We start from the raw sequence: 27,794 nt of genomic DNA on the forward strand, positions 1-27,794 counted from the left end.
GTGTGTGTGTGTGTGTGTGTGTGTGTGTGTGAATACCAATTACAAGATACAACAACATGTTGAACATCACATCTAGTTTCCCTGACTGGACAACCAGGTAGGAGTGTAGAATTATTAACAGCTTTGCCGGAACATATCACTACTACATTTAATTCAATTGTATTTATAACACATTGATTGTTTAAAAGCAAGGGATAGATATTTGCAAATACTAATGCCGCACATTTTACATTTAAAATAAAAAGTCCTTATGAAGTGAAGTTTCCTCTTCTGAAATTCAAAGTGTCTGTATTAAACTTCCATGGCAATTCTCTCCTTGCATGTATGCTGAATTTGATCACACTGTGCTCACTGTTCCCGAAAGGTTCCATGAAGCTGACATCTTGCACCAAGTACTGGGCACCACTCAAGATTAAGTCCAAGGTCACCTTCTCTCTGGTTGGTTTCATGGCCAGCTGATCTAGGGCACCATCATTCAGCATATCGAGAAGTTTGGTCTCTTTGTCATTACCTGAATGTGAATTTACCCATTCTTTGTGTGGGTAATTGAAGTCATCCATTATTACAGCTCGCTCGCTCTTTGATGCTTCCCTGTTTTCCTTATGCAACTCGGGAGGGAGCAGGGATTGGGGAGGCCAAAGTAGCAATTTTAAAAATGTATTTAAGGGGCTGCTTGCAGGTAGAGACACAGGGAGCTATCTGTGCCTTGGAAGAGAAGGATCATCAGAGAGACTGCTGGCTCAGCAGCAGCACTGAGAGCAGAGGCTGCTGCTGCTGGTGGTCTGAGCCTGCCTGCCTGCCTGCCTGCTGGTTTCTCTCTCTCTTCCCCCCCACCTCCTTAATTTGCAGTGCTAACTGCTTTTTTTCTTATTCTAATTTTTATTAATTGTACCAGCAGCCCCCAGTGGCTTTAACTGGGTGCTGCTTAGATCCCCACTTACGATCTATTATTCTTGCTTGTAGCCAGCCCCCAGAGCATGCTGTGCTGATTTTCTTTTTCTATTTTTATAATTGTACCAGCAGCCCACAGTGGCTTTAACTGGGTGGTGCTTTGGACTCCCCCCCCCACCTTACGTGCATTGTTTTTCTTCTTGCATACAGCCCCCAGTGGCTTTAACTAGGCTGCTGTGCTTTTTTCCCCTTTTGCAGTCCCAAGCTGCACCTTTGCTGCTGCTTTTCGTGTGCCTGGTGGATTCATTCGTGTGTGTGTGTGTGCGTGTATTGGTAGGCTGTTGTGTTCTGTCTGGTGCCCACCCTGCTAGGCTCTCTTTGTTTCCCTCCCCCCCCCTTTTTGTAATTGTTTGGGTGGGTGGGTGCACGACTGGTGCTCACCTGACCTTCCCCAGTTGTCAAGTCCAGGTGTCTGCTCATCCCAAGAGTGCCTCCGAGAGCAACACCTGGCATACTCCAGCTGAAGGTGCTGGAAGCCCCCAGCAGTAGACATCAGAAGGTGAGACACCTACCTTATTCAGGTTATAGAACTTAAGTTCTTTAAATAGGGCCTAGTTTGGGGAAGGGAGGGATTAGGTACTAGTGAGAGTGTAGGACTGGAGGGTTTGATTTGGTGTGCCTTTGACGAGCGGCAGCAGGGCTCCTGCTCCCAAGCAGGGGAAGTTGCCTGTTCTCAGTGGGTGAAATCAATGGTCGAGTGGTCTGATCTCTCAGAGCTTCATTTAATCACCTAGGCCATTGGGGAGATGATCTATTTGGATAACCAGCCATTCCAGGAGGAGAACACCAGCTTCTGCTGACTGCTCTGACTACTTGCCCCCAACTACAACATCCCTTCATGGACCACCCCTCAGGGATCCCTCAGCAGGTGGGTGGTGCCCTCCATGTACCGGGCATGCAGGGAGGCCATGTCAGGACTGCTGTGCACAGCAGTGCCTGGCACCAGTATGCACTTCACTGCGACGCTGTGGACCACTCCCGCTGCTTTCCTGTCCCTCACGACACACTGGTGGGGGCAGCAGAGTGAGTGGACATCTGCTGCTGGTGTCGTGGGCAGTCCCTCTCATGAGGTAAATCACAGATAGGCTGTGCTGCATGTGGAGGTGCTGGACACTGACCACACCACAGATGAGCTGTCAGCGGCCGTGGATCACCAGGTGCGGGGGAAGGCTTTCCGGGCAGCCAAACCTTTGCAGAAGGTTCATAAAGTGTGTTCTGCAGCACCTGCAGGAGCCAGTGGCAGGCCACAAGATGGAGCCGATTCAGTTTTAGGCAGCATGTCATCAAGTCTGGCTGGACTTGGCGGTCGTTGCCAGACAGTTCCTCTCATGCCCGCCAACCAATGTCCAGAGTGAGAGGGTGTTCTTCATGAGAGGGGGTGAGGTGATACCCCATCACTCACACTTGGATGCTGACATGGTGGAGCAGCTGATCTTCCTGAAGGTCAACCTCCCCCTGCTGGGCTATCCAGAGCTGGCCATAGAAGGTGAGTGACTCATGGTCACCCCCACCCACTGCAAAACCACTGGCAGCTCACCCCACCCTGGTTAACCCCAAACCCAGATGTGTCACAATCTGCCTGTTAGTGCTGATGACACATACAGACACACACGCACAACACCGCCATGACTGATTATGAGATATGGACGGGTGCCCTGACCCATGTGTCAGGCTTTCAGCCAGGGCCCAGCACCAATCTGAGACCATGGTGTTATTCATAGGCAGGCAGGGATGTACACATATGCTGGAAAGGAAATGAAGAAAGAGGGCTTCTCATGGTGAGAGTCTAGAAGCTTTTTCCCCCTTGTCAGACCATTGGTCCACTGTTGCTCTGTTCTCCTGTCTCTCTATGGCAGGCAGGATGGAAGGAAGGAAAGTTTGATTTTGTGGTTTGTTCAGCACTGAATAACTAAGTATAATATGCTTGATGTTCTTAGTGTGCTATTGCTTGCTGTTAAATATCTGGTTTTGCTGGATATCAGATTGACAAGGGCAGAACTTGAGTGCCTGCCTACCTGCCTTGCTTGAGTTGTGGTTTGTTTTGTTTGTAAGATGGTGTTGTGGCGAGAAATGGACAGTGGCAGCTCCCTGTGTAATATCTTTTGGTGACTGCTGTGATGAATTCCAGGTTTGGAGTGTGCTTCACTCACTGCTCTGGTCTGCTCTGCAATCTGCACTGCAAGGTGTACTCAGTCAAAATGTGGCTCAAGACATCTAGTTGAGCTTATGGCTTGCTGGCTGCTAAGAGTGCTGCTGTAGCAGCTGTTGCAAGTAAAGATGGAGTCATAATCATGTGTGAGAGAGCAATGTGTGCTAATGATGTTACAGCAATGCGGGCACTGTGGCTGGCAGTGGATTCTGGGCCAGTACTTCATTTCTGGCCATCTTCGGACTGTGTATTTGGCAAAATGTGTTCTGTGTTGGGAGGGACTGTGTGTGCTTCTCTTCTGCTGTGTTGTTTTTCAAGGCAGGGTTGCAAAATGTGTGCACTCTGCTTGTTTCACCCATAGGGAACAATGGGGAACCCAAATCACCCCATTATTCCCCATGAGTAGGTCCTAGATACTGGTGGTACAGCATGGTGGATGCTAACAACCACCCAACCCACAAAAGAAATGGGCAAGCGGGTGATTTTTAAATGTGGCTGGCTGTTTTAATGAATCAATTTGAGTTTTTGCGGTTTAATTCGAGGTTGAATCGAATTGCAAAAAAATGATTCATGCACATCATACACACACACACACACACACACACACACACACACATATGTAGCAAATCTATGAATAGTATGTTCTCTAATAACATTTTGCAACCATACCTCTGCTCTGCTTGCAGTTATATAAAGAAATGTGCGTCAGGTCACGTTATGATGAACCTGCATAGTGGGGGAAATGGGATTTCAGTCATTGTCCTCTCTCTATCCTACTACACACATGCAGACTAACTTCTATAGGAGCCTACACATGTAGGACCAGAAGCACTGGAAACGACATGCTCCTGATTGCATAGATCGTCTGATGTGTTGCACATTTATAGGTAGTTTCAGAAGTTATACTGAACTTCTGAGCATGGACAGGAGTATTATCCCCCCCCCCTCCTCCCCTATCACTTTCATCATAATGTGAAGAATCCTCATGTCTCACAATCTCCAAAAAGAGCTTTAATTTGAAATGTTTGGTAGAAATAGAAGTGATGGGACTCCTCATGATGGCACTTGTGAGCCTACAATAAAATAACGAGAAATATGAAATATAATGCACTTTTGGAGAGTTTGGCTTTTTGTTGTTTTTTCTTTATAATTTTCCATTAAACTCACTGCAGAGGGCAGTGGAAAAGGAGAATCTTCAAGAGCATTTTTGTGCTGTCTTTACAAGCTTTACGGGCACAAGCCAATGACAGTAGTGTCCTGGGATGTTTAGTTGTAATGCAGCACTTCTGTGAAGGTCATCACTTCCTTATCACAATGAATGATTGGCTCAACAAGAAGTTCATATTGCACCATGTACTTTCAAAAAAATGATTCATGTTAATGGCAAGTCTCAGGGGATTGATGTTGAACAGAAGCAACAGAGCTAAAGCTTAAAAAATGATTTAGCAATATGGAAGCGTACTGAGTAAAAGCTCATGTAGACACGGTTGATGGTAAACATCAAAGAATAAATACAACTTGAAGTAATAAAAATGGATAGACAATAAATCTGACAGTTCAGGACCTTTTGGGACGCGAATCATAAAAAATAAAATTACTTACGCAGGCATTCCTTGATTTTTGCCATATGTCTTCTATCGGGTAGTGAATGGAAGACATTTCCAGAGTTCTGGCATGTTGGTACAGCTTAAAGAGGTACTTGTGTCAAAAGTATCAAAAGATGCTATTGAGGAAACATAGCTCATTCCCCATCCTAACTCTGATCGCTTGTCATTATCTGATGTTCACAGGAAATTTATTTTCAACGAAGTAGTACTTGAAATGTTTTTCGAGTTCCATAGATGCAGTACTGTGAACAAAAACATGGAAAAGGACTGACACATGGACGGATATTTCACTGACTATTTACTGCATTGTGGCCCCATTTTACAGTACTCAGTATTAGCAGGATTTATATCCAATTGCAGAAATTCCGTGTGGTACATTTCCTTCATGGACACTACCACTTAGACAACAGATTACTGACTACATGTTCAGCAGTCCCCCAGACCCAAATTCTGAATATAGAAAGCTAACATAACATACCAGAGAAAATGTTATCTCAAATGTACTAAACTAGTTTTCCACATGCATGGAAGTTTTAGATATGGGCAAATTCAAACAACAAATGTTCACAGTCTGAAATGAATGAAAGTAATTTTTTTCAGTGTGTTTGAAGCACCTCTTCCTAGTTCACTCCAGTAGTCTTCTGCAGCTCCTATATATTGATTTCTCAACAGGAAATGCTCCTCTTGCTAACCTATGTATAAAAATTAAATGATAAGTTGTATTTCTGAGGTATACCATATCCACAAAAGCAAAGGCACATGAGTCTCCTTGTGTTATTTTTGTAGGGCTCCGACATCCTGTGTGTGTCCTCTGAGGTATGTGGTATGTGTGGGGTACAAAGGACTTGATGCACAACAAAGAACTTGATAGGCTTAGGGAGATCCAGAAAAGACCAATGTTCCATTAGTCCCATAAGATTGGCGTGTGAGCTTTCGGTTAATTGAGCTGAACTTCTAAGGCTAGGCTGACTGAATGAATCTTAGGAGCAGACACTTGACTATGTTAGTTATAGGATTTGGCATATCTTGGGGCAAAAGGGATGACTCAGAAACCCAAAAACAGCTGACTGGGAGTTAGGCATTTTAGTTTTGTCATATTGTGCCAGTAGCAAAGGCTGGCTGTGCATTCTCTAAAATGTCCCAAACCTCAATATTGGCCTTATTGTTTGTTTATTTTTTGATTTGATTTGATTTGATTTCAGGGGGAGAGCTACCATTGTGCGTTCAAAGAACCCGGGCTGCTGAAGCCCTAAGCGGGGTGTGGCTCAGGCTCTGTAAGAGCCCTGAGCAAACTCCCCCTGCCCACCGCCCGGGCTCGGGTGAGCCCCAATCCAGCTCTGTCCTGTCATTTCAGGCAGCATTTGCTGCCTGAAAGTCTCTATTCTCTCTCTCTATCAAGGGATCCTTCCATCGAGGGATTCTCTCCCTCCATTTTCATCACACACAAAGGGGCGTGGCCTCGAGCTCTAGAGACCCCAAGCAAGCTCAGTGCTGTCATTTCAGGCAGCGCTTGCTGCCAGGAAGCAGCTATTTCCATTTCTCTCCCTCGATGGAGAGAAAAGCACACAGGACGTCGCTTGAGGGGCCGCCGGGCAGGGCTGAACCCAGGTCACCATTCGGCTGGCTCCACACCTGTTTGATTTATGTTCAGAGATAATTGCTACATTTGGCTCATTTCTGGCTATGGCTGTGCCAAAACTCTTTACAGAGCTTGGGTTTTTGATAGCATCTCAAATTTTTACTAGTTTTCTTTTTGCTTTGTCTACGGCCGTGAAATCTCCAACCCAGCCCTAAAGGGATATGTTTGGGAAAGCTACCTTGCTGAAAGGGCAGTTTTCAGTGTGACAGTCAAAGACCAAAAGTATGCAGCTCTGGCCTTTTTCTGACTACTTTATTGGCAATGACTCTTTAGAGTCATAAGCTGAGGTTTTCTCCAGCCCTGCTATTTGAAATTCTTTAACTAAGAATGCTGAGGATTTAACCTGTTCCTTTTAAAAAATGGAAAGTTTTTGCTGTATCACTAACTGTGAATCTTTCTTACCAGAGTTTCACTGCATGTATCCTGATTTATTTTGGCTAAATTGTAACCTATTAGCAATAGCAATAGCACTTACATTTATATACCACTCTATAGCTGGAAGCTCTCTAAGCGGTTTACAATGATTTAGCATATTGCCCCCAACATTTCTGGGTACTCATTTTACGGACCTCGGAAGGATGGAAGGCTGAGTCAATCTTGAGCCCCTGGTCAGGATCGATCTTGCAACCTTCTGGTTACAGGGCGGCAGTTTTACCACTGCATTCAGATATGAGTCTTTACTCATGCAGAACTCATATGAGGAATTCAGAACTTGTAAACAGTTTTCTGTGTTACTGATAGTTGCAATAGGAATAAGGCTTTCCTTAAAGAAATCCCGAATAAATGATGTAAAAGAGAAATCAGCAGTATAAATAACAAATGTTTGAAAGCACCTGAAAAGTGTTTCTGTTCATCAGGAATCGTTCTTGAATACTCAAGGTTCCATCATTTCCCACGTTGTTGTTATGTTTTTATGCTGCTGTTCTTCAAAAGACTACAAGATCATAAGTCCATTTTCATGACCAAAAGCTAGGCAGAAGGAGAGTCTAGTCAGAATCCTAGACCTGTGCACAGTCATGAGAACCGGCTGTTTGTCAGCAAAAATCAACGTAGGAAAAAAGGACAGTGATCATGTGCTAGTCATGATCTTGGTTGGATGTCAGCCGCCAACCAACATTATTCAGCATTGAATTGAGGATGGAGGGAAAGCACATCCTGTGTCATCCTACCCACACAATCACTTTTCCATCCTACCTTGATTTTTATCAAAACAAAAATCTGGCAAAAATTGATTTTTATCAAAACAAAAATCTGGCAAAAATTTCTTGTTTACATAAGCCACATGGGTTATAATAACAACTCAGACTTAAATAACTCCTTAGCATCAGCACACAAATCTGTTAGCATCAGCACCAGCACCAGCACACAAATCTGTTATAGATGTGCTTAGACATCCAGAGAACAGTGTTGGTATACTACTTTTTAGATGGTGAGCTTTTTGGGGACAGGGAACCATATACTAGGGATGTGCAAAAGATTTTGGGCACAGATCAATCTGCGCCCGAAACGAGAAATTTCGGGTGATTCGGGGCTGAACCGAATCACCCCCGATGCCCCCCGATATTTTGGGGGGCCGAGCTGAATCACCCGAATTTCGGGGCCAAAAAATTCGGGTGATTCAGCTCTTGACCAATTTTTGGGGAATTTTTGAAGTTTTAGTGACTTTGGGGCAGTTCGGGGGCATAGCATGGGATCTGGGCAAAAAGAGTGGGGTGGGGTGGTAGTGCCTAATGGGTGCAGGCTACCACCCCAATTTCAGGGGGATTGGGCAAAGGGCTGATTTTTGCAGAATTTCTGAAGTTTTTGTGTCTTTGGGGCAGATTGGGGCAGAAAGTGGGGCCCGGGGCAGAAGAGTGGGGTGGAGTGGTAGTGCCCAATGGGTGGAGGCTACCGCCCCAATTTAAGGGGGATTGGACAAAGGGCTGATTTTTGGGGAATTTTTGAAGTTTTAGTGACTTTGGGACAGTTTGGGGGCAGAAAGTGGATCTGCCCCAAAAGAGTGGGGTGGGATGGTAGTGCCTAATGGGTGGAGGCTACCACCCCAATTTCAGGGGGATTGGGCAGAGGGCTGATTTTTTGGGAATTTTTGAAGTTTGGGTGTCTTTGGGGCAGATAGGGGGCAGAAAGTGGATCTGTCCCAAAAGAGTGGGCTGGGCTGGTAGATAGTGCCTAATGGGTGGAGGCTACCACCCATCCCCAATTTCAGAGTGATTGGGCAGAGGGCTGGATTTTGGTGAATTTCTGAGGTTTTTCTTCATAAGGTGCAGTGTGCTAGATTGATCCATTCATCATATTCTTAGTAAATGAGAGTGTGAAAAAGTGAAAGTGGGGTCATGAGAGTTGTTTAATTGAAAAAAATCTCATTTGCTATCATAGAATGAGAATTCACACCTCAGAAAATAAGGGAATAACATCCCTTCAGAAAAACTTCTGAGGGGACGGGTGAAATTGGGGACGGGTGGTAGCCTCCACCCATTAGGCACTATATACCAGCCCACCCCACTCTTTTGGGGCAGATCCACTTTCTGCCCCCAATCTGCCCCAAAGACACCAAAACCTCAAAAATTCCCAAAAAACCAGCCCTCTGCCCAATCCCCCTGAACTTGGGGTGGTAGCCTCCACCCATTAGGCACTACCACCCCACCCCACTCTTTTGGGGCAGATCCACTTTCTGCCCCCAAACTGCCCCAAAGACACAAAAACTTCAAAAATTCCCAAAAAATCAGCCCTTTGTCCAATCCCCCTTAAATTGGGGTGGTATCCTCCACCCATTAGGCACTACCACCCCACCCCACTATTCTGCCCCAGGCCCCACTTCCTGTCCCAATCTACCCCAATCTGCCCCAAAGACACAAAAACTTCAGAAATTCCCAAAAAATCAGCCCTTTGTCTAATCCCCCTGAAATTGGGGTGGTAGCCTGCACCCATTAGGCACTACCACCCCACCCTACTCTTTTTGCCCAGATCCCATTCTATGCCCCTGAACTGCCCCAAAGTCACTAAAACTTCAAAAATTCCCCAAAAATCAGCCCTTTGCCCAATCCCCCTGAAATTGGGGTGGTAGCTTCCACCCATTGGGCACTACCACCCCACCCCAATATTTTGCCCCTGGGGCCTTTCCCCCCGAATCGATTTGGATTCAGATTCAGATTAAATCCGAATCCGAACTGAATCAAGGGTGATTCGGGTGGCCCATATTTGGGCACAAAACAGAACAGGGGTGATTCGATTCGGGTCCCGAACCGAATCACCGAAAATCCGAATTGCACACCCCTACCATATACTGTATTTATTTATTTATTTTTCTATATAAACCGCTTTAGAACTTTGGTTGAAGAGCAGTATATATAAATATTTGTTGTTGTAGTAGTAGTACAAATATTTATATACTGTTCTTCAACCAAAGTTCTCAAAGCGGTTTATATAGAAAAATAAATTAGTAGTACTACTATTTCTCAAACATTCCCTACTGGTCTCTGAAGCCCCTTCCATGTGGTGGTTTCAAAAATAGCAGCAAAAGGCTGCTTCAAAGGGGGAAAGGGGAATGAACAGAGGATAGAATAATGGAGCTCCTGAAACTGTCCCACTCCTATCCTGCCCCTGCTCACAAAATTTTGTAGATTTTTACAAAGTTTTGTACAAATGCTTTAACAAATCTAATAGACTTATCTATTAGGTATACCTATCTAATATACAAAGGCCTTAACAAATCTAAGCAGACAGAATTTGAAGTAATGTCCCTTACAAGATCTTAAAGGGTGAACAAGCCTATGTTAATTGCCTTTAGGTGGCTAGTTGATATTTCGGATTTTTATAACTTAATAAATTTGGATCCAGTCACCACGTTCTCAAAGAAGAAAGCAAGATTTTAGCAGAGTTGCTGAATACACATCACTTTATCTAGCAAGAATCACTGAGCCTTGCCATGGAGGATTCATATTCCTAAAATGAAATTTTTCCAATACAAGGTTTGACATTAATAAAATAATTACTACCTAAGCTTTGGGTCATATCAGAATGGGGGAGTCATTTCTTGCTGGTGATTTTTGCACTTCCAGCTACTAAAATTGAAACCTAACACTGCAGATGAACTGGAAAGTTTCATGAATTCTGATAAAGCACTGCTATTGAGCTCAGTTACTCTAGATTTCTCGAAAGGTTATCTTGCTTCATCCTCCTTCATTCCTTTATTAGTGATCCATACCCTCTTATTACCAGGTTGTATCCTTCATTTAGCTTCATACTATCCCACACTATGTTGTTTTTCCTTACTTATGAGGGGTATAGACAGAAACATTTTTTAAAAATGCTAGCTTTGGCATTTAGACATTTGTATAGGACAAATATGAATGTTTCCTATCTTGCTTTTATCGAAAATAATGCTGAAGGGAACAAAATAATGAAGATTAAGGAACACAATCCCAATCTCTTGTCTAGAAACTCTAGTGGCTTTCTTGCACAGGTTCCCCATCTTTTCAACCTTCTGCAACAGTCTCTTCATTTATAGTTTGATATGCAGGAATTTGCAGGTAACATTTCTCATAGGATGCAGTGAACCTGATAATTGTGGTATATTATATTGCTGTCCAAAGAACAGCTAAAGGTAAAGTGTGCTGTCGATGTCTACTCTTGGTGACCACAGAGCAATATAGTATTTTCTTTGGTAGAATACGGTTTTTCTTTGGTAGAATACGGGGTTTACCATTGCCATCTCCCACGCGATATGAGATTATGCCTTTCAGCATCTTCCTATATCACTGCTGCCCAATATAGGTATCAGCAGGGATTCGAAATGGCAACCTCTGGCTTGCTATTCAAGTCATTTCCCCTCTGTGCCATTAGGTGGCTACAAAAACACTATTCAGTCATTCAGGAAAAGCATCTCTGTACACTGGCGCAAACGGATCAGAAGTCCTGCCCCTGACCCATCTTCTCACCTTTGCGCCTCATCACTCATGCTTAGAGGTGCATTTGCATGGACAGGGAAGTGCCATTCAGCAACCTGAATGTGCAGCAGTTCCTTCAGTTCTAGACCATCAACGGTCATTGTTAGGATGGGCACACTCTTGGTCATTTCCCTAGGTCACTTTGTGCCTATAGAATCCCCTCGCCCCCTTACCTTTTCATGTATGAGTAGGTGTTAACACTACTATTGTTATCTCCCTACTATCCCCATCACAGAACATCTAGAGATAGAAAAAAACCCTGATTTCTCCACAGGTGCTCGACTCTCTTCCATCACAGTTCAGGCTCAGATTCAGCCTAGGGTGTGTAAACAAACCAGAAGCTGAACTGAGTTGGGAGGGTGGGGATTATCCCTGGATAACCAATTGGATAAATATGTCTTAAGACAAGCTTTTTAAAAAGTTTTGTACATCTGTGCATTGACAACCAAGTAAGATTGTGGTTAAACAGCCTACGTGTTCTGTATGAGCTAAAGGCAATGCCTGCTGTGCTGTGTCTTTCACAGTTCCACAATCTCAGCATTTCAATTTATTGTACAATAATTAGATACCATTGTTGGTTGAAATAAAGGAATCAGCACCCAGTAATTACTTCACTGTAAAATGTAATGAGTTTTCGAGTACTGGCTTACTGTAAAAATTGCACCCTAATAAATAGAATGCAGTTTTCCAACAATAAACTAGCAGTGAATTCTCTTAGTGTATTTCTTCATGAAACATGTTTATGTGATAGTCTTCCAATTTTATAGCTGAAGTTTATCACTATAAGGTGCATTTCATGACAGCCGAATAACTACATTCAGTTAGACTTGTCACCATGTGCCTTCGGTATCAAGACACATGCTGATTGTATCAAATGCTGTTGACTGTCTTAGTGCCGCAAATAGAAAAGATGATTACATTGTTCTTTTTAGATGTGATGTAATATTATTCACATTGCAAGGAAGTGAAGGTCAAGGTTGTCTAAGGAACACAGGATAGATTGGCTGTTGAAAGCTTTGTAATGTGTTGATAACACACTAATAGACTCCGAACTAGTTTTACATGAATGTTTCTGTGATTTCTTACACAAGAGGTAGTCTTCAGGTATTTGTAGAAAGCAAGGAGGCCAACAATTGCATTTTGTGCAAACAGAACAATGTCATAGCAGTCAGTTGACACATTCATTTATTTGCAACATGAGCAATTTGGATGAGATTATAATTCGCAGAAATTGTTGTACAGACTCCCCATACAAAGAGAAGTCTAGGAAGATATGGAATGAATTGTATTGAATGTAAACAGACTGGTAAATTGCTCGGTTCCTATGAAACAAACTGTGAGAATAAAATAGAATTGTTTTCATATAATCATATTTTAGGATGGATGCAAGAATGAATATCTTTTTGTCTGAAAGAGCCAGAACTCTTGCAAGCCTGAACATAATGGGCAGGATCCCAAGTACCACATGCAGAAGTAACTTCCTACAAAGTTATTTTCCCACCTCTTTCTCCTCACAGCAACTCCCTGTATTCCCCCAAACACCTCTGTTTTCCCCCAAACACCCCAAGGATGGTCTGACCTCTATGAAATTCAGAGCACCCTTGGGAATGGCATGGGGTGGACTAGGGGTCTGCAATGGAAAGGGGAATAACCCCAAACCAGTTAGAGGCACCTTCTGCAACAGGAGCTCTGTTCATGCAAAGTACCTTGTCTGATGTAGGGTGATTTCCTCCTCTGTTTGCAGACCCCACACATTATTCTACCTTGTTCCTGAGGGACTCGGACACTCAGGAGAGACTTTCTGGAGCTTGCTGGGGCTGCTGTGGAGAAAATTATCTTGTGGGAACTTTCTTCAGCACACAATACTTGTTTTCCAAAACAGCATGATCCAGAAAGGACTCATATATTCAGTCCTCTCAGTGCTTAGCAGAGGTGTAGCTATAATTGAGCACATATTTCAAAGAACCCAGCACATATTTCAAAGAACCCAGTTCCACCCCTCCCTATTTTCTTCATTATCTTCCTCACTCCGAGGGAATGCCGGGGAGAGGGGTGGACACAGGCCCCCTCTCCCCTAGCTATGCCCCTGGTACTTAGTTAATAAAAACTGAAATAATATTAACTGTTTTATAATGGAGATTTGCTTGGTAAATCAACCAACCAATATATTTTATTGGTAAGACAATAATGTAATGAGGGTGTACACATGACCTCACGGCTGCTGCTGGGAGGGCTGCAGAGGTAAGGCAGGAACTTGCCAACCTTCCCTAGCAGATGAGCAGTGGCCATCGTTGCCTTCGTCACGTTACATGCACACACGAGCAGCAGCATGGCGAACGCTGAAGCCAGAAGCGGGAGGACTTCCCCCCACACACACACACATCCCAGGGCGTGCTGTACCCTGGGCGCAGAGACTGCTCACATTAGAGCAGATGCTGTGTTCGAAGCATCTGCTCTTTTCTCCCGGTTCACTGCCGGAAATGGTGGCGGGCCGGAAAGGGTGGAAGCATTCAACCTGGCAGTGATCGTTCTTACGATTGCCTGCCAAGGTTAAACAAACCTCTGGTTCATTTAATCTTGGCTAAAGGCCAAGGTTAAAAGTTGGATTGGGCGGGAGGAGAATGCTAGGATTGGGCTCGATCCCAGCGCTGTACACAAGCAACCTAACCCAGGCTGGCTGTCCTAGCCTGGGTTAGGCTGCTTGTATGAATAGGCTTAATTTGAGACAAACATTTGCTAAGTGTGCCAAGAATGCTGAGGTGGAGATTTCTCATGGAAACCTAAATTGAACTATCCTTAAAGGATAATAAAGAATATTTTAAAAGGCTAATTCAAAGTTTTTTCAGAGTTGTTTTAAAGGATACGTTTTAAATGATAATACAAAGTAACATTCAGAGTTGTTATTCTGAATGAGTGGACACTTCTTTAGGCTGTCAGAAAAAAATTAAGGCATTTTAGCTGTTTAGGTGTTGCTTATTAATATTATTATTATTTTATGGTTTCCCCCACAAACCTCTGTTCTGATGTCACATAGCTGCTTAGCTAGATGAAAGAGAAGAGAATCAAGCTCTTAAATATCAAGAGTCTCTTATAACACTTTCAACCTGCTTGAACATCTGATTGTAAACTATTCAGAGGTTGAAAAGATAAATAGTTTTTAGGATAATCAATCATGTATTTCTGTAACCATACAATATAGAATACAAAAGAAAATGGTGCAGTAGAGCAGTCTCGTGCTATGATTAGGAGTGTTCATGTTGACTAGGGCCTCAGTGAGAACAGGATGAGAACCCAGTAATCTCTCCTTAAAATCTTCCTTCTTGGAGCACTCCAGATTAAAATGGGAAAAATAACAGAACTACCTTTGTATTTGACATAGAATTATTCTGTGGAATTAGTGGATTCCAGAAAATGATCAAATGTGAACCTCGGTGACAAGATGAAATCTGTCATCTTCTGTCTGCCCTGAGAATTTGTGTGTTGCTGCCCCCTGTGGCAGCCTGCTATATTGCAGCAGATTCCTAGGCCTCTGAAGCCCTGAACAAGCCCAGCCCTCGGGGATAATTCATTGGAAATATAAGAGAACAAGCTAGCCCGGGCACAGAGCATCTGCGCCTCTAGTTCTCCCTTGTTCTCAGCCCTCTCCCCTCTTCTTCCCTCTTCCCCCCTCCAATGTTTTTTCTCTCTGGCTGCCCGGCTGCCCGCTGCTTTCTCCCCCCACCCCATTGCCACTGCTGCTCTCTCTTTCTCTCACTGCTTTCTCTCCCCACTACTGCTGCTTTCTCTTTTCCCCTGCTGCTGCTTTCTCACCTCTGGCTCCTGACTAATCACCTGGCATGATCCTTGGCTTGTTCCTGATCCCTGGCTCCTGTCTGACCCTCTGGCTACTGGTGATTACTTGGCTTTGACCCTCAGCATGCCCCTGACCTCTGACTCCTGTCTGATCTTCTGGCTCCTGATCATCTACTTTGCTTGCTCCCTGGTGAATCTCTGGCTCTCCTAGTCCTGGTCTTTGGACTTGTACTCCTAGTGACAACTGCCCAAGGCTCAGCTTTCTGACAATCTATGTGAAAGATTCAAGTTCTATGGAAGGATGATTTGATAAACACACTTATTTTATCATGGAGGAAAAGAGAGAATTTCATCTGCTAGCACTGAGCTTAGGCTGTGCTGTTAAAACTCTGCCTGGATTGATACTAATACCTTTGTAATGAAAGTATGAGAGCAGTGGCATAATCACCATTGAACCAAGGAGGACAAAAGCCCTGGGTTGTGAATACGACAAATATTTATATACTGCTTTTAAACAAAAGTTCCCAAAGTGGTATACATAGATATAAATAAATAGGTAGGTAGGTAGAATGGGTTTGCCTGCCGGCCCCTCCGCATTCACCTTGTGTCCAGCACTGGCCAGTGTGCAGTTGTCCCATCCCAGCAACAACAGGTGGCCCCTTTAAGACAGGCCTGTTCTTGTCCTGGCATAAGGTAGTGCACCAGTGCAGTGGCGGCATCAGAACTCAGCTGGAACAAAGTTGGGTAACCACTGTCAGCAAAGGCAGGCTGGCGGCAGCATCCAACTGGCGTGCGGTGGGGTGGCGGCTGTGAGGGCAGGTGGCAAAGGTTGGGAAGGCAGCTAATGATAGGAGGCTGCCACCTCAAATCTTGCCCCCAGTGCTGCCTTCAACCTTACCCCTTTATGGGAGAATGTGATTTTAGCTTATTCCAGGTTTATTTAAGAAAACTGTTCTAATTCTGAAAATCTGGGTTGCTGTGCTTAAAAAGAAAATATCTAGCAAGAAATGCAAACCTCAGCTCTAGTTCCTATATATTATTGATATACAGCATTCACATTTATATCACAAAAACATTGCATAACAAGGCAACATCCATCTACTGTTTAGAATTCTGAATGTTCTTACTCTATTGACTATCTCGCCATACTCCCTGGATCCTATAATGTGTGGTCCCGCTTACTGAACACACCTAATATTATTTCCTGAATTTGCTATAACTATTCAAATGGAGGGTTGAAAAGAAAAATTGCCTTTCATTGTGAAGTCTTAAAACAAACAAAAGGCACCATATTGCTACTTTAGGGACCCATTTGTTGCCTGCTGATGCTATTACACATGTCATTTCAGTCCTGCAGTTAGCCATAAACCACAGCTTTTCTTTTCTTTTTTCCCAGAGAGAAATAAATGCCTGAAGGGAAACAAGAATGGAAAGCATCCTTAAAATGACTGATTTACAATTGGCAAGGAGGAGATACAATATGAAAATTATAGCCTTCTTATTGTGAGTGTCACATTCCAAATTCACTCAGGGCTCCTGCATTAAAAGAACCCCACAAGCCATCTGGCTGGCTAAGGCTGCATGACTTGAGAGCTTTCTGTATGGTAGAGTTGAGAATAACTGTATGTGTTAGTATATCAAGGAATAAAGATTGGGAGAACCGTTCATGATATATCACTAGTTCTTCTTTTGATACCTCTCACACGTTGGCCAAAAGGACCACCACGAGATTTGCAGTGGTCTATTCTGCAACCCCTGGAATACTCAGAAAAATAAGCTAAAGCTATTACCCTTCTAGAATACTTAGGAGTGCAGAGAATGCGCAGAACTCACATATTAGGGGATGGGGATGGGAAACCACTTACTTACTTACTTATTGCAAGTGGCTTTGGGCAAGTTTGGGAAAGTGATGGAAACAATCGAACTGTAATATAATTCAAACTGTAAATAAAAATAAAGCGATATATTTTTTAAAATACAATTAAATATCAGTAAGTACAAAGTGTGCTAAAAACAGCATGGTTCAAACAACATTGAGAAAGGTTCTGTTTTATCATAGCTTGTACATAGAGCACTGGCCAGCATGACAAGCAGCATTTGATTTGCATTGATGTTAGGAATCTGCAGGGGCTGCTGCACAACTCGAAAGGCTTCCTCAATGGTATAGTGAGACAGGGCTCCTGCAGAATGAAACTGCTACTAGGCAGTTGCACCATGCTTATTCCAAGTGGAATGGCTACTTCTCAGAAGCTATTTTAAGTTGTTCTGTGGCAACCATACACTGCTTCACCATTGGATTTCCCTTTCAACTAGCAGCAGCCCCAGTGGGTCCCTAACATGAACATAGGGCTGCCCATCCTGTCAGCCACTATAGTTCTCTTCTTCTTTCCTGTCCTCTTCTGTTGATGACTTCAGTAGGAAAGTGGAACAGTTCCACTTTGTCAAAGCCTGGCAAACTATTGGCACCTGCAACTCAGAACTGTTGTGGAATGGGTAAGAGTAGATTGCCCTCTAGATCAGGGATTCTCAGTGTTGGGTCCCCAGATGTTATTGGACTTCAACTTTAATAATCCCTAGCCCCAATGACCTTTAGTTGGGTATTATGGGAGTTGAAGTCCAATAACATCTGAGGACACAATGTTGAGAATCTCTGATCTAGATGATCATAGGTAGGTAGGAGCCTACGAGTAATGACTTCCAGGGCAAACGTTATCTTAAAGAACTCTACCCCTGCCCCAAGTAATACAGGTAGTTGGAGTATTCGGAAACTGTTAGCTCAGCCATGTAATTCAGTCTCCCTGCTCTGGTAAAATGGGGATAATATTTATAAGATGATTATGAGATTGAATTGGGTAAGAGTGGAAGGATTCAGAAGCAGGGTTGGAAGTAGTATGCTGCTTCTTCAGTTACAAAAGACTATGCCCACCTGTCCATTCCCTGCTTTTTCATCTCACCCTATCTTCAGATAAAAGCCATTGTAACAGCTTTGCTGCATTTCTGGAAAAACTGTATGTGTGCAGTTCTTTGGCAGGTTTGTCATGGAAGGGAGGTTAGGGCTCAAGAACACCTGTCCATTTGTCCTTGACGTATAGGTTCAGGCATAGGGACTGAGAACTCTTAACTCATATTGGCCTGAAGTGTGGTATACACAATTCTGAACTGTATATAGGTATTTTGGAACTGTCTTCAACAATGTTACAGGTTTGTTCTTAAATTTGTATTTTTCTCATCTACCTTCCTCATAGATTTTAAACATTGGAAGAAAAACTTTGGAAGAAAAGTGTAGACAGGCTGCTTTACCACTTGTAACTCATGCTATAATAACCTGCATTAGATAAAGTCTATATGCTAGTCATTTATATATCTATATAAAAATGTTTATTAAAAAATAGTTACTTGTTCAGAACCTAAGTTGAAGGGGAGATGAAAACTGAAATACCAGTTTGAAAGCTTAATATATGTATAACTTATTAAAGATCACCACAGCTATTGAAGGCGTTTAATAAACATCCATTATGCTTAAGAGTTCACCTAAACACTGCTTCCCTACAAATTATCTGCAGCATTCATTTGTGATATTATAGGGCTTTAGTCCTTCAGTATATGTCACATGTTTTGGCCTGGGAACTATCCAGGCCATGCACTATTTCCTTAATCCCTACACCACCATTAGGCAGTTCAAGCTGGCATACTTTCACAACAGCCCAGAAGCCTTCTGGTTTGGTTATCAGGAAGTCAGAGAGCCAATCCAATGCCATTGCTACTATAAAGTTACAGATTTGTTCTCTCAGCCTGTTCTGTCTCAGGTACTTAGTAGCACTTCGACCAAAGTGCTTGACAGTGTGGTAATGTTCATCATTTAGTGTAAGTCAGAAAAACTGGGTAGAGAAGCATGGACCGGACACTCAGCCCTGTGTACCTGTGTAGATAACAATAAAGATATCAACAATGGAATTCACTCATGTTATTTTCAATGGTTTGGAAGACATGTTTGCTTCTGATTCCGCTGCTATCTGCTTAGTTCTTTAACTGTGGTTTGTTTGCTTTTTTTTTTTTAAACTTGCTCAGTGTTTTCCCCATATAATCTTAATGTTCTGTTAGCACCTTCCTTATGTGGAATATAAAACAATTCTGCCAAAAAAAATTGCTGTGAAGAGGAATGCTAAACTAGCCCTCCTGAGGCGTATACATGAATCCCCCTGACAAACACTTGAGAAATGCTGCACTAATCCTGATGAATAGAGACCTTCATGGTTTTTATGTCCTTTTAACTTACAATTTTCCCCATTTCACTGGTTGTGACTTACAGACAACAAGTAAATTGACTATAATAGAACTTGGTTTTATGTAGCGCCTTTCACACTCATGGAATCCCAAAGCTATTTAAAAAGTAATGGGTTGTTCAGTGATTGTGTAGATGAATATAGCACCCATCATGTGCTCACCAATGCTCAAAGTGCCTTGAGACAAACAAACCTATTAAGAATGGAGACAGTGGGATCGTCTACTCTTTTAAAATTTTGATGAGATTTGATAGGATTTGATTTACCTTTGGAGAGCTATAAAAATCTGATTAGTCTTAACCAGAGGATAGAGTCAGCATGTTCCTGTGGCACACAAGACAGGGAGTTTGACTCAGAGTCTGATATATGAATCTTGGTTTGTTCATCAAGCTACTGATTGGTGGATTGTGGGTTTCCAAAAGCCAGACTCATTTCTTGTCTCTAAAACTGGATGCTATCTGCTTTCCATGGGTGGTATGAGGAGGATGAATGTGGTTACAGTTGCAAAGAACTATGTATGCTTTTGATGAAATCCTAGCCACCAAATTTAAGAGGCAGTAGTCCTCATTAAAAGTACAAACCTCTCAAGTTGGTATAAGGATATTAGGAATGTCTGTCACCTGTATGTAGATCTGTAATAAATCGGCAGTCTGTGATTTGCAGCTGAATGTGCAAAATGCCTCCACTAAGCAGTACTGTGTCAAAAGCAATATGAACAGGTGATATGTCTGTGTGATATGTATTGACTGTTTAACAAAGGAAAATAATCTCTTGATGATGTAGTCATCAAATGATTGACATGCACATATAAGATCAGTCTGTTAGACTACATGTGTGAGCATTGTAAGATATTCCCCTTAGGGGATGGGGCCACTCTGGCAAAAGTACCTGCATGAGTGTGTGCAGAAGGTTCCAGGATACTTCCTTGGCATCTCCAAGACAGAGCTGAGAGATTCATGCCTGCAACCTATGAGGCAAACCTCACGTGCAGTTAGCATTTACTCAGCCTCTTGTAAGCATGAAGGGCATGTCAGCCACTGTGTTTAGGGTTGCCAAATGACCAGAAATGGCTGGCCTATTGTACCCTTTCAGCAGGCAGTATTTTTTCTCATGAAGGTAAAGAGGAGGAGAGCTAGTCTTGCGGTAGCAAGCATGAATTGTCTTCTTTGCTAATCAGGGTCCACCTAGTTTGCTTGCTTGCTTGCTTGCTTGCTTGCTTGCTTGCTTGCTTATTTATTTATTTATTTATTTATTTATTTATTTGATTTCTATACCGCCCTTCCAAAAATGGCTCGGGGCGGTTTACATAGAGAAATAATAAATAAATATAAAATGGCTCCCTGTCCCCAAAGGGCTCACAATCTAAAAAGAAACATAAGACAGACACCAGCAACAGTCACTGGAGGTACTGTGCTGGGGGTGGACAGGGCCAGTTACTCTCCCCCTGCTAAATAAAAGAGAATCACCACGTTAAAAGGTGCCTCTTTGCCAAGTTAGCAGGGGTAACTTGAGTATGAATGGGACACAACATGTGAGCACTATAAGACATTCTCCTTAGCATGGTGCTTCTCTGGGAAGAGCACCTGCATTCTTGCATCTCCCTTGCATGCTTGTGTTCTCCCTTGCATCTCCAGATAGGGTTGGGAGAGATTTCTGCCTGTAATTTTGGAGTAGCTGCTGCCAGACTATGTAGACAGTACTGAGCTAGATGGACCAATGGTCTGACTCCATAAAAGGCAGCTTCCTATGTTCCTAAGTTTCTAGTCACAGTTATTCATTCTGGCTGTACCCACAGGACTAATGCATCATTGTGGTCCATTGTTCTTGGTAGGGATGTGCACGGAACCACAGAGGCGTGGTCCAGCACTGGGGGGAGTGTATCTTTGGGGGGGAATAGTACTTACCCCCCGCCCTTCCCCCTCCGGTGCTGGACTTTCTTAAAACGTTCTTGGGGTGGCAGAGTTCCTCCCTGCCACCCCTGCCCCCGTCGTTGTCTTCCAAGTTAGAAAGCCGAAAAAGCTAGAGCCACGCATGCGCCCTTTGCGGTGCATGCATGCTTGTCGCTGGTGCGTGCGCGCCACATACGTCATTGTGACGTATGAGGTGCGTGCGCCGGCGGCAGCAGCAACGAGCATGCGCGCCGCAAAGAGCGCATGCGTGGCTCTAGCTTTTTCTGCTTTCTAACTTGGAAGACAACGACGGGGGCAGGGGCGGCAGGGAGGAACTCTGCCGCCCCAAGAACGTTTTTAAAAAGTCCAGCGCCGGAGGGGGAAGAGCGGTGGGTGGGGGGTAAGTACTATCCCCTGCTTAAAGACACACTCCCACCACTGCCGGACCGGCAGAATTCTGGACCGATCCGGAGGCCTCCAGAATGGCCTCCGGTCCGATCCATGCAGACTCCTAGTTCTTGGTATAGATTTTTTAGATTTCTCTCTTAGTAGGAGATGGCTCTTCCTAAGGAGGTACTGACGTTTGCCAGAGGAGGCACAATCTCTTTCCTGACTACTTGAGTCTACCTGAGCCTACTTAAGTTTAATCTGGACAAGAAGGAGGTTGTGGAGAGCAGTATTTGATGATTGGGGAAATCAAGCAGGACTGGGGAGCAGAGGCATAACTATAGGGGGGGCAGGGGGGGCACGTGCCCCGGGCGCCATCTTTTCTGGTCACGTGGGGGGCGCCGCCATGACCAAATTTTTTAAAAAAATTTAAATTTTTTTGTTAATACAAATGTTTCCTGCTCAGTGCAGCAGTGCTGCAGCAGTCAAGGGAGTGCGTCGGTGCCCCCTTCCCCACGAGCGGTCCCTTCCGCGCCGCCTGTGCCCCCCCACATTGCTTTGCTGGCGCCTGGCGGCCAGTCAGTGGCCTGGCTTGGCAGCGGCGGCGGGCGCTTGTGAGGAAAAACCTAAGTATAATGTAGTATGTTGGGGGGGCGGTGGGCGCGGTGGGGGGGGCGCCATTTCAGTGCTTGCCCCGGGCGCCGTTTTCCCTAGTTACGCCTCTGCTGGGGAGTTCCAGATCCAGTCCCCTGAAACAGCAGCTCCATTGCTTGGGCTACTCCTGGATCTGGCCCTGCTTCTAGATACTCAGGTAGCAGCAGTAGCCAGGGATGAATTTTACCAGTTTCATTTGGCCAGGAACTGTCCATATTTTCTGTATTTGCTAGAGAAATTTGAATGTACATTCACTTTAGTCACTTCCAGACTGGATTACTGCCATGCTATTCATGCGGACCTGCCCTTCAAGACAGTACAGAAACTTCAATTGGTCCAGAATAAGGCCATAACACTTTTATCTGGGGCAGCAGATTGGATCACATGCAGATCCTTTACCAATTTCTCTAGCTGTAAATCTGTTTCTGGGCTCAATTCAAGGAGTCTCTTACGACTACTATTTACAGTATATACCACATCTCAACAAAAGTTTCCAAAGCGGATTACATAGAAAAATAAATAATAAATAAATAAGATGGAAGGATCTGTGAGACCTTTGAAACCCTGAACAGACTATAACCTATATATAGGAATCAACTTCTCCCACAAGAACTTGCCCAGAATCTCTGTTTTCAGGGCCTTCTCCTCTATCTACCCTCTGGCAGATATAGGTGGGCAACATGAATATGGCCGAATCCAGAATGTGGGACAGGATTCCAAGAGAGATATGCCTGGTACTGTTGCCCCATTAGGTGATTATTGAAAACAATGTTATACCTCTGCTGAGTTTTCTTTTTGCTTCCTCAGTGGCATCATCAGTATAGGAGAAGGTGTTCACTTACCACTTTGTACCTTCTCCTTCCTATTGAACATTTCATAGCAGAGATAAAGTTGCACTGGGACATCCCTTCCCCTTGATCTCCACTTCCCCAGACTATTTAGCAAGAACCTGGTCCTTCGTACAAGGCAAATGCAAGAACATATTAGGATGAAAAAATGTGGATTTTGCAGGATAGAGGCAGAAACAGCAGGCACATGGTAGTATAGTGTTTCAGAACAGGTTACTTAAAAAACTTAAATAGCAGTTTGCATAATAGATTTTTCTAGTTGGCAATTTTTTTTAATAACCATCACTGTTTGCCAAGTTATTTCAGTGAAACAAAGCGTGTGGAGTTTTAAAACCAGTGTCTTGACCGATAAACGCTTTGAAGTTCCTGTAATATGTTCAGTTATAGAACTAATAAAACTAGTGTATGGAGATAAGAATTTTGTTCTATTACATCAGCAAATTAGTGTTTTGCTAAGCATTAACATTAATTGACAATAGTGGATTACTGCTCTGAATGCTCCTCTTCACGCTTCATGCTGTGGTTTTAGTTTGTGCTTTTCATTGGAGCTGGGTTCTGAAAATATTCCTTGCTGGCGTATAACTGAAGAGTTTAAATTATGTGCCTAAAGCTTTAATTTGGATTTAATAAGCACCAATTTTTGTCATGTTTATTAAACTCACTTGACTTTTCAAAGAGCACCCACTGAGGCTTATGAATATGTAAATTGGAAATGTGGTTGGTAAAGAATGAAACTAAACTACACCTACAATAAAGATGTAATCACATTTTTAATTATCAATTAACATTTAAGTAACTTGATTAGCATAAAACAGGAAGATAAAGATCCTCTGGAAAATTAGATATCACTGGAGATCAGGATCTGCAAAAACTAATTTTAGATGTGAAAGCAGAATTCCCCCATTTTCTAGCCATTACTTGTTCACAACCAAGATATACCGCATATACTTTTAAAACTGCAGAGAAAGCAGGTGATGCTGCCTCTATAGCTTTCCTATATATTTTCTTCCCCACCTTTCCTGGTTTGCAAAAAGGACTAAAATTTTGTCATGCAGCAGGCAGGAAAAAGGTTTTGACAAAGAGACTTGGCCAAAAATTAGACGGGACAAACTGCTGTAGTACTGTTTTTCAACTGCAACAAGCAGCATTTCTGGGCTGTGGCCCAGCAACCTTAATATTTTATTTTTATTTATTTATTTATTTATTAAAACATTTTAATACCGCCCAAAACTTACGTCTCTCGGCAGTTTACAACAGAATAAAAACAAAGTAAAACATTCATTAAGACAAAATGTGGGGGGGGGGGACACACACATTACAACAATTTAAAAATTTAAAAACAATACTTTAAAACAGCATTAAAACCATTAAAACATTAGTTAAAAGCCTGGGTGAAGAAATGTGTTTTTAAAGCCTTTTTAAAAGCTGTCAGAGATGGGGAGACTCTTATTTCACTAGGGAGCGCATTCCAAAGCCTTGTGGCAGCAGCGGAGAAGGCCCATCCCTGAGTGGGCACCAGACGAGCCAGTGGCAGCTGCAGACGGACCTCTCCAGCAGATCTCAGTGGGCGGTGGGGTTCATGCAGAAGAAGGTGTTCCCTTAAATACCCAGGGCCCAAACTGTTTAGGGCTTTATAGCTTATAACCAACACCTTGTACTTTGCCCAGAAACATATCGGCATCCAGTGTAGCTCCTTCAAAACAGGAGTTATATGGTCTCTCCGAGATGACCCAGAGACCAACCTGGCTGCCGCATTCTGGACCAGCTGTAGTTTCCGGACTACGTACAAGGGCAGCCCCACATAGAGTGCATTACAGTAATCCAGTCTGGAGGTTACCAGCAGATGTACCACTGTTTTGAGGTCATTCACCTCAAGAAACAGATGCAGCTGGCGTATCAGCCGAAGCTGATAGAAGGCACTTCTGGCCACTGCCTCAACCTGGGAAACCAGGGAGAGGCTCGGATCCAGAAGCACCCCTAGACTGCGTACCTGTTCCTTCTGAGGAAGTGTGACCCCATCCAGAACAGGCAGATCAAAATCATCTCTCGATTTCCAACCCCGGACAATGAGTACCTCCGTCTTAGCTGGATTCAGTTTCAGTTTGTTATCCCTCATCCAGCCCATCACCGACTCCAGGCAGACATTTAGGGAGGTTATGCCCTCTCCCGATGATGCTGACATGGAGAAATAGATTTGGGTGTCAGCATACTGGTAGCACCCTGCACCAAATCTCCTGATGATCTATCCCAGCAGTTTCATGTAGATGTTAAACAACATTGGAGACAATATGGAGCCCTGGGGAACACCATACAAAAGTTCAGATTTTAAAGAACAGCAGTCTCCAAGGGACACCATCTGGAACCTGCCCGAGAGGTAGGAGCGGAACCACTGCAAAGCCGTGCCTCCAACTCCCAACCCCCTCAGACACTCCAGAAGGATACTATGGTCGATAGTATCGAAAGCCGTTGAGAGGTCCAGAAGGACCAACAGAGTCACACTTCCTCTGTCAATTGTCAATTGGAGATCATCCATCAGGCCGACCAAAGCAGTCTCCACCCCATAGCCAGTACGAAAGCCAGTTTGAAATGGGTCAAAATAATCAGTTTCATCCAAGACTATCTGAAGCTGGGAGGCCACCACCCTCTCAATTACCTTGCCCAGCCACGGAAGGTTGGAGACAGGCCTGTAGTTGTTCAAGTCCGAGGGATCCAGGGTAGGCTTCTTCAGAAGCAGTCTAATAATTGCCTCCTTAAAACAAGGAGGCATCCTACCTTCCTTCAGAGACGCATTTATAATCTCTACCAGGCCTTCTACAACAATCCCCTGCCAGATAATATAAGCTATGTTGTACAAGGGTCAAGAGAACAGGTGGTAGGCCGCACCATTCGAATCAGCTTGTCCACATCCTCAGGAGTCACAAACTGGAACTGATCCAACCTAATCACACAAGAGGAGTTGCTGGACACCTCCACATCAGACACTGAGGTAATTGAGGAGACAGAGTCCAAGTCGGCCCGAATACGAGAGATTTCCCCCACAAAGAATTCATTAAACACATCACAGTGGGTAATCGATGGTTCCAGATTCTGATTCAAGGGAGGAGGGGCACTCACTAGTCCTCTAACAACCCTGAACAACTCCACCGGACGTGAACTTGTGGATGCAATACGGGCAGAAAAGAATCGCTTCTTTGCCTCACGTATCGCCTGAGCATAGTCTTCAAATGAGCTCTATGTTGCAATCTGTCGGATTCAAGCTGAGTCTTTCTCCACTTGCACTCCAGTCATCTACCTCGCCGCTTCAGCCCCCGTAGTTCTTCCGTATACCTAGGGGCCAATTTTGAAGCAGGTCGGAGAGGACGCTTAGGAGCAATCATGTCTACTGCCCCAGTGAGTTTGCTGTTCCAATTCTCCACCAGGGCATCAACAGGATCACCAGCAGAGCCAACACTAAATCCCTCCAAGGCTTTTTGAAATCCTATTGGATCCAATAACCTTCTCGGGCGGATCATCCTAATAGGTCCCTTGCCCCTGTGAAGGTGGGAAGTGATTGTGAGTCCAACCTTAACCAGATGGTGGTCCGTGCATGACAATGGGGAAATCGCAGTATTCCCCACTCACGGAACACCACCCTGATCAGAATGAAAGACCAAATCAAGCGTGTGACCAGCAATGTGCATTGGCCCCGAGACCACTTGGGATAGGCCCATAGTTGTCATGGCCACTATGAACTCCTGAGCTGTCCCAGACAAATTGGTCCCAAAGTGAACATTGAAGTCCCCCAGCACCACAAGCCAGGGGGACTCCAACACCAAATCCGAGACCAAGTCCATCAGCTCGGTTAGGGACCCTATTGAGCAGCGGGGTGATCGATACACCAACAGAAGTCCCAGTCTATCCCTGGTCCCCAGACTTAAGTACACACATTCAATATGGTCCGACACTCTAACAGGGAAAGGTTATTCTTATAGACCACAGCCACTCCACATCCCCGCCCATGGTCCCTCACCCACTCCTCAACAGAGTAGCCTGGAGGAAGAAGCTGGGACCACACTGGGCCCCCAGCCTCCCCCAGCCAGGTCTCTGTGATACATACTGTACTAGGTCGGCACCTTCATCCAGAATCAAATCATGGATGGTTTCTGATTTGTTCTGGACCGACCTGGCATTACAGAGGAGCAAGGTGAGGTTCCAAGGATGATCGGCACTGCTCCCCAAGGTCAAAGAGCTGGCAGGACTGCCGGAAGGGGAAACAGCTATTAGATCTCCAAGTCCCCTTCCCCGTAACGGCCCGCTGACCTGCCAACATTACTTTAAAGGAACAAGCAGAGTTTCTGGGCTGTGGCCCAGCAACCTTAATAGTAGTAATTACTCTTGAAAACAGTTAGTTGCTCCTTTATGACCACTCCCACTTCCCACCCTCTGCTTTTTAAATAGGCAGAGGTCAGGAGAACATTGCAAGGAAGAGGAGAAAGAGCTCTGAAATTCCACCACCACCCCACCCCCGGAAGGAGAAATTCCTCTGCTGCGCAAAGAGGTGCCTTTTAAAAGTGGTGATTCTCTTCACTGAGCAGGGGGAGAGCAACTGGCCCTATCCATCCCCAGCACAGCATCCCTCCAATGGCTGTTGCTGGTGTCTACCTTCTGTT

General features: G+C 44.1%; 1 protein-coding gene and 2 long non-coding RNA genes across 8 annotated transcripts in view; 2 read left to right on the forward strand and 1 right to left on the reverse strand.

Annotated features, from left to right (window-relative positions):
- Positions 1-19,081, forward strand: part of LOC128330700 (uncharacterized) — a 50,617-nt gene extending 31,536 nt beyond the window's left edge. For all 3 annotated transcript variants that reach the window (XR_008310216.1, XR_008310214.1, XR_008310215.1), the window contains 2 exons: positions 16,481-16,587; positions 18,330-19,081. This is a non-coding gene — a long non-coding RNA (uncharacterized LOC128330700). The remainder of the gene's footprint in view (positions 1-16,480; positions 16,588-18,329) is intronic.
- The window catches only part of LOC128330698 (uncharacterized), an 88,152-nt gene that overhangs the window by 42,186 nt on the left and 18,172 nt on the right, over positions 1-27,794 (forward strand). The window lies entirely within an intron of this gene.
- LOC128330701 (uncharacterized) lies at positions 4,700-14,759 on the reverse strand. The gene is made up of 4 exons (XR_008310217.1): positions 14,655-14,759; positions 7,180-7,315; positions 5,322-5,399; positions 4,700-4,949 (listed from the first exon to the last, which is right to left on the reverse strand). It is a non-coding gene; the product is annotated as an uncharacterized LOC128330701 (long non-coding RNA).

The sequence above is a fragment of the Hemicordylus capensis genome, chromosome 6 (assembly GCF_027244095.1).
Source record: "Hemicordylus capensis ecotype Gifberg chromosome 6, rHemCap1.1.pri, whole genome shotgun sequence".
NCBI classification, from domain to species: Eukaryota; Metazoa; Chordata; class Lepidosauria; order Squamata; family Cordylidae; genus Hemicordylus; species Hemicordylus capensis.